The sequence below is a fragment of the Nyctibius grandis genome, chromosome 6, assembly GCF_013368605.1.
Source record: "Nyctibius grandis isolate bNycGra1 chromosome 6, bNycGra1.pri, whole genome shotgun sequence".
Lineage (NCBI taxonomy): Eukaryota > Metazoa > Chordata > Aves > Nyctibiiformes > Nyctibiidae > Nyctibius > Nyctibius grandis.
Window position 1 is genome coordinate 19002755 of NC_090663.1, and position 14713 is coordinate 19017467.

Genomic DNA, 14713 nt, shown 5'->3' on the forward strand with positions numbered 1-14713 from the left:
AGTATAGCTTTCACGTCAGAGGTGCAGAAGCCAAAACTTCTCATTTGACACAGAGCACAGAGATGTTGTCTCACAGCTAAATTTTAGTTTTGTATGTAGGTTTGGCACATGTCAAATTTAAATTTCCTCTAGAAAAAAGAATCATAACCACAGTGTTGCTTTTCCTTTGGCTCACCAATGATGGTAGCCAGACACATGCAGATTTGAGGGTCTAACTGCGAAAGTAGGTCATCTTCACTGTTTTGGCTGATAACGGTGGCTTTATCTGTGCATAAGAAAAGAATCTTCCACCATGTTATAAGACTTCTTGAGCTAGGAAATAATCAGAAAATTGTACAACTGTTATAGGATCTAAAATAAAGAAGTAAGTTTCAGCTAGCATGCCTTATTAAGATGAAGGAATTTTACAACAGACAGTGTACTATCACCTTTACTTTGAAATCTTGCATACAAAATTAGATTCAAAGCTGCTGGGGTATGGCCAGTTGTGCCACATGCTGTTAAAGTTTTAGATAAGGCACTGGGGTGAAGTATTAATTATTGGGTCTGTTTTTTTAGCCTGTTCTAAACTATCTAAACTGATCTAAACTGTGTAAACAGCACACCAGTAAATTTTGTTAGAGAAAATAATACTAAAAGTTTTAAGTAATAAATAAAGTATGCCAGAATTGTTTTCCTGTGGATATGGACTGGAGAATGTGGGAAATGCACAATACTTATGGCAAAATCAAGATTGTGATCACTGGGGAGAAAACTATTGAGTAATAGCTGTAAATGTACTGTGCAGCATGGAACAGTAAGATCATGCAATTTCATGCATATGTATCAAAGACACTGCAGGAAATGGAAAAGAAAATATTTTTAACTGCACTATGTAGTTTTGCAAAACCAATGGCAAGGTGGATTGCTTTTCTAGCTAATGTTATGGGATGTTCACTTCAAATGCATTTTTTCCATTTTGTTGCGACATTAAAAACATTTCACTAGGACTTTGGCTAAACTGTGTTTTTGTCTGTTCTTGTAATGAGGTTGCAAAACCTGTTGTGTTCTTGGGATTTTTTTTCCCCAGCAAAATGAAATAAAACTGAACTGGATTTGAGTTATGAGGAAGACTTCAAAATGAGTATGTTAGCTTAGTTTTGTAAGAGTGGAGTAGCGGAAGAATGGCAGTATTGTGTCTGCGCATATGTGGGGGGGAAGAAAGAGCAAAACTGGGAGAAGTGTAATTGAATTAGGAGGTTGATTGGTCAAGAAAAGATTTCTGCAGCAAGTTGTAAGTCTTTGAGATGGGTGACCTAAGAATGATCATTTGTCATATATTCAGTACTCCAGTTAAAATACTAATAATGCTTCCAGATATATGAACTCTCGTTAAAGAAATGGAACTTGACAGTCTGCTGGAATTATAAATTCACAATATTTAATATTTAGGAGTAACAGTGGATGTTGGATGTTGGATTTTCACTGTAGGAGCAGAAAATCAAAGCTTTTTCTGCCATTAATTTTATTCACTGATGGTCTCCTAACCACTCTATTACAAGCTGCCTTCATAGCAATTTTATCTGCAAAGGTGCCAAGTGGGGAGAACTGCCTAATTTCTGTTTTGCAGTATGACAGCTTGCACTATTGTGTTTCACGTAAGTAATTTGACTAGGATGGTAAAATGGAGTCATATGGAGCAAGCATTGCTGACAAGCAGTAGTTCTCATACCTAGATAGACCCTAGACAGTGAGTTGGTAATAAGGAGAAAATCCTGAAACATGAAAAAGGTAAAATTTACCCGAAAGTGGCAAATACTGTGTTAGGGGTCTGCTGATTGCTGATTTGTCTTTTTATCCAGGGAAGGCTATTTGTCTTACAAGAGCTGCAGATCACTATGGTAGTTTTTAATGCAGGATTCAGCTTAAGGGGCCTTTCAACACTTCAACACTTTCCTGACAGTGCTATCAGCTTATTATTTCACATGTTTACTCTAAAGAAGCTTAGATTTTAATAAACAAAAGTAGAAAGCATTTTGTATTGAAAATAAAATCATATGGTTATGTTACTGTTGCTGTAAAAGACTTCAAAGTTTGTTTTCTGAAGTAAAGCTCTATTAGCATAACCACTCATTTTTGTGTGTTCTCTGGAATAGGAATTTGAGTGTTCATAACTCTGCCTTTCATGCATACAGCAAGGCCGTAGTGTGTGATATGTGGGTATGCAAATGCATTAGCGCTGGTAATTCTTTGGGCCTTCATTATTGATGTTGAAGATGTTAACATATTAAAGCAAACAAACAAAAATGAACAGAAGAAACCAACGCTCCAAAAAGAAACCCCAGTCTTTGAAAAGTACTCAAAGGGAAAAAGCTGGAGATGTTTGTCTCGAAAATATTTCTTTGAGTTTGTCCAAAAAATTAGTTAAGAAAAATATTATCAGTATCCACTAAATGTTGTGCTATTATTTGATGAATTATAGGTATGCATTTGAAACTTAGTATCTTCATACAGAGAATAAGAATGTGATGCTGTAGTTCCAGTTTATGGTTCCTTAGAAATGTAAAGCTATGTACTTTGTTGAAAATGGAACTTAAACTAGATTCCTGTAACAATATTCAGTTCCTCTTTTTTTTTTCATGATCTAGCTGTGGGTGGGATTGTTTTGTAAGAAAGGCTGCTGTTCTTAATCTATCTTTTTTGTTCCCTTTACTTGCATTTTTTAATTATGGTTGTATAACTGTATTTGTCCATTGTGTTTTATTTTGGCTTCTGAACTCGGGATGACTTTCCAATTAGTTTGCTAAATGTGGATGTTGCAGAAAACTTTAATGGCATAAAATCTCATTCTGCACAGTAATAGTGGAGGTCCCATGTGAATTTGGCAAGTATTTAAAAAAAAAAGGAGAGTAGTTTTGGTATGCCTGAAGGAAGATGCAGACAGAAGATAATGTATCTGTAGTGCTCAAGTGTTAGCTCATCATCGTTTTGGTACACTATGGTTAATGAATTTGCTTGGATCTGCTAGGAATCTCTTTCCTTCTAAATCAAGATGTGGAAAACCCTGGGTCTATTCTCTGTGAATATAGATAGGAGAAGAAACAGTGTACACAGAAAGCTGTGACCAGTAATTAAAAAAAAAAAAAAGAACTAGGAAAATGTTTTAAGTTGGGTGGTCCAGAAGAAGATTGAAAGGATGTTCTGAATTTGGTTTCAGTTTCTTACCAACGGAAAACATTTTACAACCAGAAATCATATTTTAATTGATGCTTTGTTTTGCTTTATCTTTAATTACGATATCCTGCTGGGTGTAGTTTTATCAGCAGTGCTTTTGAGATTGTGTAATGTTTAGAGAGGATTATACTACGTAAAACTTTCCAAATATGAGACTTTTTTAAAAAAAGGAAATGTGGTGTGAATTAACTGTAGTTTTGAAAAGGAACATGGTAAGCTTTTTTGGGAGGTTTAAAGCATGTATGAGAAATATGTTTTTTGGTCTGTTTTAGGCTTTGTGTTTTGTTCTTTGGTGTTGGGTTTGAGATGTGAATCTATAGAAACTGCTTCAGACGGTGTGAACTGTAAAGGGAAAGTAAGGAAATACCTATTTGTGCTAAAGTTTTATATGGAATTGGTACTCTGAAATAAGCCTAGATAGTGTTTGAACAAATGGGAATTTCTTAAAATAAACACAGCCATGAAGGGAAAATGTGATAATGACTTGATGATGATGAGTGTCTGCTGTTACGGGTCCAGTGAGATGCCAGTGCCAACACCCCAGCCTCTACATCATGATCTAAATTGTAACGAAGGAATTTGGCAGCTCTGCTGCCTTTATGTGAATATTTTACCATGGCTATGAAGATAAATAGTTCCAAAGTGGAAATACTAACAAATATTTAGTCATTTCCAAGCAGATTAGAGGTGAAAATAGGCATAGTATAGGAACCAAGATAAATAGGAAATATATCTTCTGAGTATGTGTGTTCCATTACTGTTTCCCTGGGCTGGTTCTTCCTTTTAAAAATTGGTGTATTTAGACAGATTATATGTATTCCTTTTGTAAAGGTCACATTCCAATTTCTTAATTTCTTCCAACTTCCTTCCTGCTGTTCCTCTCCTGTGACTCTCCTCTTATGCAAACACCAGACCTGATTAAAGCCTAAAGCTTGCCGAAAATTTTCTGTGCTGAATTGTAGACTGGTGGGCTGTCTGATAACCATAAACTGTCTAATGAAGTGCAAGAGTTCAGATTTATTCTCAAGGGCAGGCTCCCCCTTGTGGGTGCTGAGCCAGTTACCACCCAGCCTTCCATGAGCTTCCTAGCACTGCACTAACTTAACCTACAATTCCATCCTATTTTATTTTTTTTTTTAGTTAATAACTGTATATAATTACTAAGTAATTTTTTGTATCCTCAAGTAGTTTTTAAGCCAGACTGGCCTGAAAACTCTTAACTTAGAAAGCAGATTTGTAGAGTGGGAAAAATATTGCCAGAACACAACGATATTAACTTTTTTGCTGTTCCTGTTTTTGATGCAACCCTGTCTGCTGCTTTTGGATATAAACGATTCCCATATAAACTCGGTATATTAGCTTTTTCTGAATGTACTGCTTAGCTTCTCTGCTAAATAAGTTCATGTCCTGGTGGATGTCTACCACATGGTACTGATACCTGTGGTGAGTATCAGCACTGGTGGCTGGCAGATTATTTTCCATCAGGTTCTCCAGGTTCCTCTGCCAAAGATTAAGGAGAGCTGTATTACTTGGGTGGAATGAGGCATCTTTTGTTTGTTTTGAATGATGATGTAGGATTTTGCAATGGAATCTGGGCCGTGGCAGGATTTAAAAGTCAGAATTTAAAAGTCAGAATTTCAAGGTTAGAATTTCGACTGTGCTGAAAACAATTTTTCTGCTTTCTCCACTTGACCGACTGTTTCTTGAAAGGCATTTAATGCAGCTCACTGAGTTGACTTATTTATACGAGCTTAAGAGGCTTTTCTCCTTGCTCGCTAGCCCAAGCTGAATGACTCATCTGAGATCAGGCTGTTGACAGAGGAGATGCTTTTGGAGCTGCAGATGGCACTGCCAGCATCTTAATGAAATCTGGTGCCAAGGGAAGCATATGAAAAATGTGTAGGAAACAATACTGTGAATTGCATATGAAACTTGAAAAATAGTGATGTGTCTGTAGATGAAAGATGTCTTTCATTTTTCATAATGACGAGGAAATCAATCTTCCCCACTTTTCCACTTCCATCAGTGCCATCTCTAGCCCTGAAGATTTCTTTATGGCCTACAATTAATTGGGCTGGTGAATCAATCAATGCAATGTCCTAGTATTTGGACATTGTCTCTGAAGTGAATGACAGTCTGGTGGTAATGTGCTTACCTTTTAAAATTCAGAATCCTTCTGGTCCTTCCAGTTTCCTTTTTTCCTATCACAGTGCTAGCCAATACTGTTATAATGTACATATATGAGCTCCTGGCTGAGGGAGCTAAACTCTATAATTGTCCTTTGTCCTCAAGTTGTTATCATTACCTGAGTAGTTGTTTGCTGTTTTCACACATTTTTCAGTGTGAGATGTGTAAGATGACTCTGTAAGAAGGAAGTGGCAGATAATACCAACAGCGCAGCCTGCATAGTGAACCAGAACCAAGAAATCTGGCAGAATTATGAAACTTGCTTTGTTGTAGATGATCACTTGAAAAAGCAGATTATAATTCCCAGGAATGTTGTTTAGATATAAAATATTTGTATAACATTCCAGAGATGAAGAGTTCACCTTGCATATCTGAATTATACAGGCCTTACTTACAGAGTCATCATCAGATTTATATTTGGAGAAAGATGCTACGGTTTCTCCTGTTTTTGTGGACAGATATTCTGTTTGGCCAGCTGTTAGAGTTGCAGGGGTGTTTTTCTTCAGAAAATGCACGCTTGCCAAACTTGAACCCAGAGTCACAGGACAGGGAATATACAGAAATTTGTCACAAATACAAACTCTGACTGTGTATTGCAGTCAAACCCATACTTTGACAGTGTTCCAGATTAAGTTTCCTGGACAGTCAGGAGGAGCTTTGTGCTTGTTAAATCCACTTCTTAAGCATTGTGGATCGATGAAATTAAAAATTGTGTGCAAAGAAATAGAGGATCATTTAATGGATAAGATATCAGCAGTAATTTCTGATGACACTTGTTCTTGTATAACTTGTCAGAGCTCAGGGCATATCATGTTTAGTCATGCTTCTTCCATTCTTCAATTATCAACTTCATCAAATTCTTGGATGCAGTGAAAGCTTTTTGTCTTCTCAGTTTCATCAGCATAATGTTTCTCATCACTGTCCTGAACCTTGGTGTGACCTTACTTGTTGGTGACTTGCACTGTGATCTCAGCTAATAGACATAGTGATGTCTAGATTTCTGTCTCTTCTGAAGATGATGACTTTCCCCTGAACAATTTTGTCTTTGCATTCTTAATGGAAAATCTGGTTAGTCTAGCTTTCCTTACCATAAATGATTCCAGGATGCTTTGTGTAAAAGAAGGCATTTTCTTGTTTTTTCTATGGAAACTATGCAGTGAAGGAGAAAACCAAAAATTGCCTGCTGACTTTGAAGACACGCACACGTGCTTACTGATACATCAATTTTTTTAAACAAATGGAAATAAGACCTGAAAAATAAACATGTGTTTTAAATAACTATAGGAGATTTTTAGATGCAACTTTCCTAATTGCAGAAAGGTAACTGTGGCATTATTTTTTGTTCCTTGTGCATGTTAGTGGCTTTAATTTAGTAGATTTTATAAATGTGTCTATCATTGTGTTAAAAATTTTAATTACTGAGGTTTGTGAAACTGCTCCCAAATACAAGGGGTATTTGTAGAAAACTGGATAGATTGACAAGTGATTGACAGGGTAAACAGTCTCACTGTGTTCTGATATCCCATGCTGTGGTGCAATGCTACAGATACCACATAAGCCCCAGGAAGTAGATGCAATCCAATTTTTATTAAACTCTTAGTGCCAATGTATCTTGACATTATTGTTAGAAAACTAAATGTACCACTGTCATCTTTTTCTTCCTTTTTTTTTAGAAAGCTTCACTGTTATGTTGCATTCCTATAAAGCTTTAGTATGATATAACCTAATAGTGATATATTTGTCTGTATTAATAGAAGCAGTGTTGGCAAGAGGAAGTTCAGTCATTGCATTTTCCCATATGTGTTTCTGATAACTTTGTTCTCTTATTCTTGTCACGTGAAAAACCATTAAATGACAAAAGTCTTGTTTAGTATAACAACTGTAGAGTAGCACCTATTGTCCTAATCTGCCATGAAAATAAGACCCACCTGGAAAATAACTATAAAGTCTATGTAGCTCTTAAAGTTCCCTAACAGAGCCAGGCAGAGTTTCACCTTCCTCTCACCCTCTCCTTCCCCCCTGCCTCCCTCTCTGCCATACACAGAAGAAAAAAGAAAAAAACCCCATACAACCACAAAAAGGGCTCTGGAAAGACAGATTCTAGTTCACCCTGAAGATCTTTGCTTTGTAACATGAAGACAAGATTGCCACGTCCCAGGATCTGAGGATCATCATGACAAACATTGTGTTTTGCAGCTGAAGATGATTATTGCAAGTTACCTTTCTTTGCTCAAGTTGCCTACATCGTGGACTTTGCCCTAAAAGTATAGCTTTTGTGGCTGAAAGTGTTAGATGAGCCAGCATAGACTGGGGAACTCTGAGTATAGTGCAGAACTTACAGCTGCAAATATAGTTATGGCTGACTTAAAGGGAAAATGGATTTTGCAAATGAAATAAAAACTTTCTTTACACAGTCTGACTGCGTATCAGAAGATTGTAGGTTCGGCTCCTGCCTGGCTGTGATTCTGTGAGTCTATGCTACTACCTTCCATTGAACCTATCCATTACCTTCCCCAAGTGCTTTCTCAAGTCAGCAAAACCTACAGAATTGGGTCAGGCTCATTCTGCTGCCTCTTAGGAAATTGCTGAGCAACAACGGAGATGTCGAGTTCTCAGGAGGATGAGGGACCTAAGCAGAAGGCGAAAGAGGAGCACACTAACATTCAGTCCCTCTCCACTCCTGAAGAAGCAAGGATGCTTCTGGCAATTGGGGAGAGGAAGGCAAACTCTCTTTTTTTCAATTACTTCTCTAATGCAAATAGTTTACTAGCTCTTAAAGAGTTTTTAGAGGAGACCTTTCTAGAGAGAGCTGAGGACAAATACTAGCTCTCTTCCTGAAGGTCATTGTTGGGGAAGACTAGCTTTTTCATTCACATTGCATTTTGGACATGTTGGGCCTTGTCTTCGAATGTTTTTGATCTACTGTTCCTACTTCCTCAGATACAAGCCTGTAGTAGTTGTAAACACCAAGAAAAAAGAGGGTGACTGAATAAATTAATTGATAATAGGGTAAGGGACTTTTCACAAGAGAGATAAAATAGAAGAGACCAGTAAAACTGCATCTAGAAATTACTAAATTGAGACCTAACTTACGTGTGGCACTTATATTACAGGTGTATTTTTTATGCTTTGGCAAGAGTCTCAGCATCTTGAGTACTTTTTACTTTGATAGTAGATAGTAGGAGAAATTTTATTCAAGCATTGTTTATTTGAAGCTTTCATAACAGAACCCAAGTATTTCAATGACAAAATTACTGTTTCCTCTAATAACCTGACTTTCAAAGGTAAATGTTCCTTTTCCAGAATATAAAAATTCCTCATGAAGAAAAAATTCCAAAATAAGAGAAAACTCCAGAAGCACTTTTTATATAACTCTTTCCAGCCTTGTATGTATTAGTGCCTCTACCATCCAAACATATAACTTAATATGAAAATAACTGAATTTTCAAAAGGTTTTAGGCCAAGTCCTCAGTTATCTGTAACTTGCAATAAAGAAACTTAGGAACTAGCAACATTTTAAAAAAATGTATGTGAATGTAGAAGATGGAATTAGTATGGGTAATTTCTTGCACTTCAAAATGATGCTGAAAATACTTCTAATTCTTGACACTATTTGATTCTGGTTGCGTTGGTTACGTTGGGCATCTAATTGGTAAATGAATTCAGATTTCGCAAACTGGATGAAATCTAAAAATACTTTCGGAAACTATTTTATTTGAGTTAATAGAATCAGATTGCCTGATACATTGTCACCACAAACTGTTTTCGGAATAAAATAATTTGCTTTATTTCTTTTGGATTACTGAATATTTTAGTTTTAGAACTTGTAACCTAAAAAGTGTTCCTCAGGACTGTGTTCCTTGTTCAGTGCTGGTTTTGTAGTCTGTATTTTTGCCTGTGGAAAAGGTCTAAATATGTAGTAACTGGTGTTCTGTTCTAAAATAATAAAAATCTCCTACTACTTTATCACCAGTCCTGTTAATTGTATGCATTGATGTAAAATTATGTTGTCTCTTAATGTTCAGGTATAAACCTGCCTGATTTCTAATGAAAGTTTTTGTTGTGCAATAGTTATTTGAGGTGTTTTGTGGGAAGGTAGCTGTAATTACAATAGTGTTTAATTTTCTGATGACTTGTGTTAATCTGCTGTTAGTTTATTCTTTGTGCTGTAAAAATACCTTTAATAAAACATGACTTTAAAACTGCATTTTTTTTTTTCCAGTGGAGCATTCTAAGATTCATATGTAGGTCACAGTTTTTTTGGGAAAATGTCCTGAATTCTAAAGAGAGATGGATAATAAAGCAAATTATTGTAATTGTCCCTGAAGGAATAGCTTGGGTTGAAGTGAGGGGGGAAAAAAGGTGAAAAAGTCTTTGCATTTCCTTCTGCCTTCAGGGTTCCACATTTCTTCTTGCCTGTTCCAGGGGCTAATATACCTGCCACCTTTCTTGGAAGTCTAGGGGTTTCCTGGCAGCAAGAAAATATCTTTGCAGACCTCACTCTAAATTTAGCTTTCCTCACCCCTGTTTCCTGATCTGCTACTGGTATCTTACTTCTGCCAGTCTATGCTTTGAGTTAGCAAGCTAAGTTAAACTATTTTGTATATGTATTTGTTAAATCTGGCACTATCTGGGAGCAATCTGTTCTCAGAGATCCAGATGAGAAGGGCAAGGCTGGAAGGGTTGTGTCATAAAAGCTTCTTTCTGACTCTTTAAATGGATGTAAGGAGATGGAAGCAGAGACAAATGGGCTATCCCCTACAGTACATTACTTTGATCAAGCTGTCTTTGCTACCATCTATCTAAATGATGGCGACATATTTTTAAAATAAATTGTGGAATTCAAATACTTCAAGTGAGTTTGGTAGCTCTAGTCTGCTAATGTTTATATCTAAGTGTACATTTCTGCTTGAAGCTCAGTAGTGCAGTCAGGATGAGGGTAAGGCTGCTAAGAACCTATGTTGCTGCTAAGTTTTTCTCTCCAGTGAGATGCAGCATAATGTTTTTCACATGTTTATCTCTTAACAGTGTAAGGCCATGTTGCACTCCAATAAACTGATGTATAGTCATTAGCATTCAGTAGTTTATGCCCTACTTTTAAGTGTGTGTTGTGTGGGAATGGGATGGGAAAACTGGCCTTCGGGATAAAGGTAGAGCAATGGATGTGACCTATGTACCATTTGTTACTCCTTGTGTTTCCCACAGCATTCTCATAAATGATATAAGGAAATAGGATTAGGTAAATCATTCTCAGCTATCCTCCTAGTTGAAATTTCTCTCCTGGGAACACTTATCAACCATTCATTGTTAGGCTGAGAAAGCATCTCAAGTGCAGTCCTAGATCCACCTATGTTTTAACTACCTGGGTAATGGAGTTAGCCTACCTTTGTAACACACAAGGATGAGGCCATGTGGGTGGTGAGTGGATGCTGCGAACACCTTTGTTGAAATTGGCATTCATAATGCCTGTGATGTATTTTATAGATGATCTGAAATCAACTCATAAAATACAGTGAGGACTAGTGCTGAGAAGGAGAAATGAAATGCAGAAAGTGTAGACAGGTAGCATGGCAAAATACAACTTGTGAGTGGTTTGGGGTCACAGGATAAATCATGAGTCATAGCTCTCTTGCAAAAAAAGGCATATACTGTCTATGATCTACTAAAGGTCCTGCTGTACATAAGACATTGGATGTGATTTATCTTCTTCTATTCGGTGCTCATCTGTGTCTACTTTGGGGAAGTGTTTTTGAGATTGTAGAAAAAGGAGTCTAAAAAAGACTATTAAATGAGTACTGCAAAGTTTAGGAAAAACAGCTTGTGAGGAAAATCTTGCAATAGTTGGGTTTGCTTATCCTAGAGGGGAGAAGACAGGACAGTAAGAGAACGATGTTAACAAAGTTATTAGCAACTAACTGTTGTTTTCATTTCTCTCCAGCATCTTCATTTGGAGTGATGAGTTTAGGTTGAAAACTAGGGAACACTTTCTAATGTCTGAATTAGTGGAAGGCTACCAGGGATCTTGGAAAATATACTTCAGTGGATATTTTAAAGAACTGGATTAATAAGCATCTGGTAAAGGATGGTTTAACTATAAACTGATTCTGAGGCAGTGCGACTTTCCCAAGACAAGCATTAGAAGAACTCTTTTCAACATATTTTTCTGTAATTGTAAGAAAACTATAGTAATTTTAATAATTATTGATGATGTTACCATATTTAATATGAAATGATATTTAATCATAGTTAATATGAAATACTCTCTTATACAAACTTGGTTAATTCACAGATGAAATATTTTAGGTGAAAACTGTTTTTACTTTTCGTTTTAGTTTCATCTTGCTAACCCACAAACTAGGTTATAGAAAAAAAAATTATTTATACTATTATGACTTCATTCCTATTTCTCTTGTTAATAATGTAACAGAAGAACAAAAATTTATTTCTTGAGCTGTTAAAGAAAGGGTCTTAACCAATCTTTTTTCCCCTGAATGGACTATTCTTTTTTTTTGATCTGCATATAAGTTACAGCATCACTATATTAGGTGCTCTGATCGGTCATTTTTAAATTCTGTTGTTGAATACGTGAACTACTACCCTCCTGAAGCAGTAATAGGTTTAGTAGGGGGAACATTTCTTCCATTGAATATAACTATGAAAACCTATAGAATGGCTTTTGACAAAGCTAAAGGTAGTCTTCCAGCAGCAACAGTGAAGTTATGTGGCCTTTCAACCCATTCATCAACCTCCTGCTTTTGACAGAGAAAACATCACTAACAAAGAGTGCGTTTTGTTTAGAGTAGTGCAGAAATTCAAACCTTCTGAAATACTTTGGGTGAAAGTGGAAAGTAAGTCTTTATTAATATAAAAAGGCTTAGAATTTTTTCCTGAAATTCCTCTATTATTTCTTATTTAAAAATTTCTACTAAAGTTTATATTTTTCTACTATGCCTGTTGCATTTTATTATGACTGGAAAAACTGGATCATTTAAATTGGCATTAGAATCATAAAAAAAAAATATGGTTGTTTTCATATCTACTGGCCTCTTATTTTTAAAACCTCACTCCCAAATAACGCAGTGTGTGTCGCTGAAGATTTTCAGATAGTTTTCAGACTGTTGTTAGTTAGCTCAAGAACCTGGCAGTTTCTGTAATGGAGGGGGGGAGCGGAACCCAAACCCGACACAAACCTCCCTATTCATTTATGTCTAGAGCATTCTATTTTCATTCTTCAGTATATTTCATTGTGAGACATGTGAATGTATTATGTTCTTCCCCAAGTGGTTTTGTATTGTGATATATTTCATATCACTGGTTATTTGTTTCAGATTATTTATGGATTAGCATGTAGGGCTATTTTCAGAAGAGCAGACAACTCAATGTTCCGCCATTAATTTATTCTGTTTTCTTACAAGTTCATTAATTTCCTTTTCTTTCTGTAGCACTTTTACAACTTTTATCTCTCTTCTGATTTGTTTCCTTGTCTGAGCCTTGATTTTAAGCTTTTTTAGGATGCTGAAAGAGGTGTATTGTACCTGTCTTGCGGACTCCAAGTAATGTTTTTTTTTTTACAGCAACCATGGCATAACTTAAAGCTTTACTTGTGGTGTTTTTCTTGCATTGTGATTGTGGTATCTTCTGTACTAGTATGCATCCTGTTTTCAATTCTTATTAATTATTTTGGGTTATGATCTCATCTTTGCATTTAGTCTACAGAATACCTGAAAAGATAAAGTAATCTTCCTGGTACCTTGTTTTAGCAATGTTTTTATTTTTTGTGTGAGAGTTATTATGATGGGAGGGATTGCTTGTGTTTTAGTTAAATAGGTGGCTATTGCTAGAACATATTTACAGTATACTTTTGGGATTTTAATTGTACTTTTCTGAAACATAGAGGTGAGGGAGAATTTGTGGTCATCTGTGATATGGAGTAAATAGACCAGAGGTGATGTAGCAGAACTGAAACAGAATATACTGATCTAGGATCATGTGTTTCTAATCTAAAATGGCAAAAGAGGAGGTCACTGTTTACATGCTGCACTGTAGGATTTTCTTAGAGGTAGAATATCTTCGGGTCTTTCCTCAGGCAAGGAGGCTAAATATTTCTTAACTTCTTGGAGGCTGTCTGTAACGGTCAAGATGAAGGGTTTTCTGAGGTGTTTCACTACTTAAAGTATCTAAAGCAAATTGAGTCAAAGAGTGTAACACAATGTTTTAGTGTGTGGTCTACAAGACTGGGTCCATGCTCCTCAGCTTTTTCAAGACTGGGATGATTCTTGGCATAAGTAAAGGCAGGAGTGCCATTGCATGATATATTACAGGTAGTGTGGTGCCTACAAAGTTGAAGTGCCAACTGAGAATGATTTAGGTGTGCAGTTTGCACCTACATGCCTAAATTTTTCTTGAAATCCCATATTTTAATGGATTTAATTTCTCACAAGTCTTGAGCTGGTGCCCAGATCTCGATGTTTCTTAGGAACTCGCAAGCTGGCAGGGAGTGATTTAAGAAAAACAAATTGTGTGACTCTCTCCTTTGCTTTCTTACCAGTGTACTTTCTCTTGATGTTGGGATAGCTACGCTTTTCTCACAAAAAAAACAAGAGAAAGCTAAACAAAAGTTGTCTTAACAGGAGAGATGGCTGCTTAGATTTGCTCATTAGACAAACAGGACATTCCTATTGAAGGCTTGTTTTCAGATGCCCCCCTGTCTTGAAGAGACACACCATGTGTGCCAGGACATGGTTCTACTCACGTACTCATGGTTTGGAACTAAATTCTCTTAATGTTTGGTTTTGAAAACGTTCCACTTCACAGCAAAAAAGTAGCTGTGGCTGCAGCATGGTTTTAATCCTACCGTCTGACATTGCAATACCATTGCTAACTCCCCTCTCCTTCTTTTCTCCATCCCTTCTACTATTTGGTTGCTCTTGCAGAGTAAAGTAGTTTATACAGAAGAACTGAAATTTAGCTTGGAAGCAGTCTGATGGTTAGGGCAACCTCCTGGGATGAAGAACATCTAAGTTTAAATAACTTTTAGAAAATGGTGATGTGAGAATGACTGCATGGCTTCTCCAGACACTACAGTCAGCCTAGATACTCATCTGTTCCTTGAAACAGAGTGATGATCTTATGCCTAGCTATATTTTGCACAAAATCTGTAGTTTACGGAGTGAGTTGCTTCATTTTGTCAAGCATTAGTATGGGTACAAGTGTCTGAATGTTAGAACTTAAGTGGTCTTGTACATAAATGCCTCTATCGTAGAGGTTTTAGTTGTATAAAGGATTAGGTTGCAGTTCAGCAGGAAATTTGAAG

General features: G+C 36.4%; 1 protein-coding gene across 1 annotated transcript in view; it reads left to right on the forward strand.

Moving 5' to 3' along the window:
* Positions 1 to 14713, forward strand: part of SLIT2 (slit guidance ligand 2) — a 285421-nt gene that overhangs the window by 37046 nt on the left and 233662 nt on the right.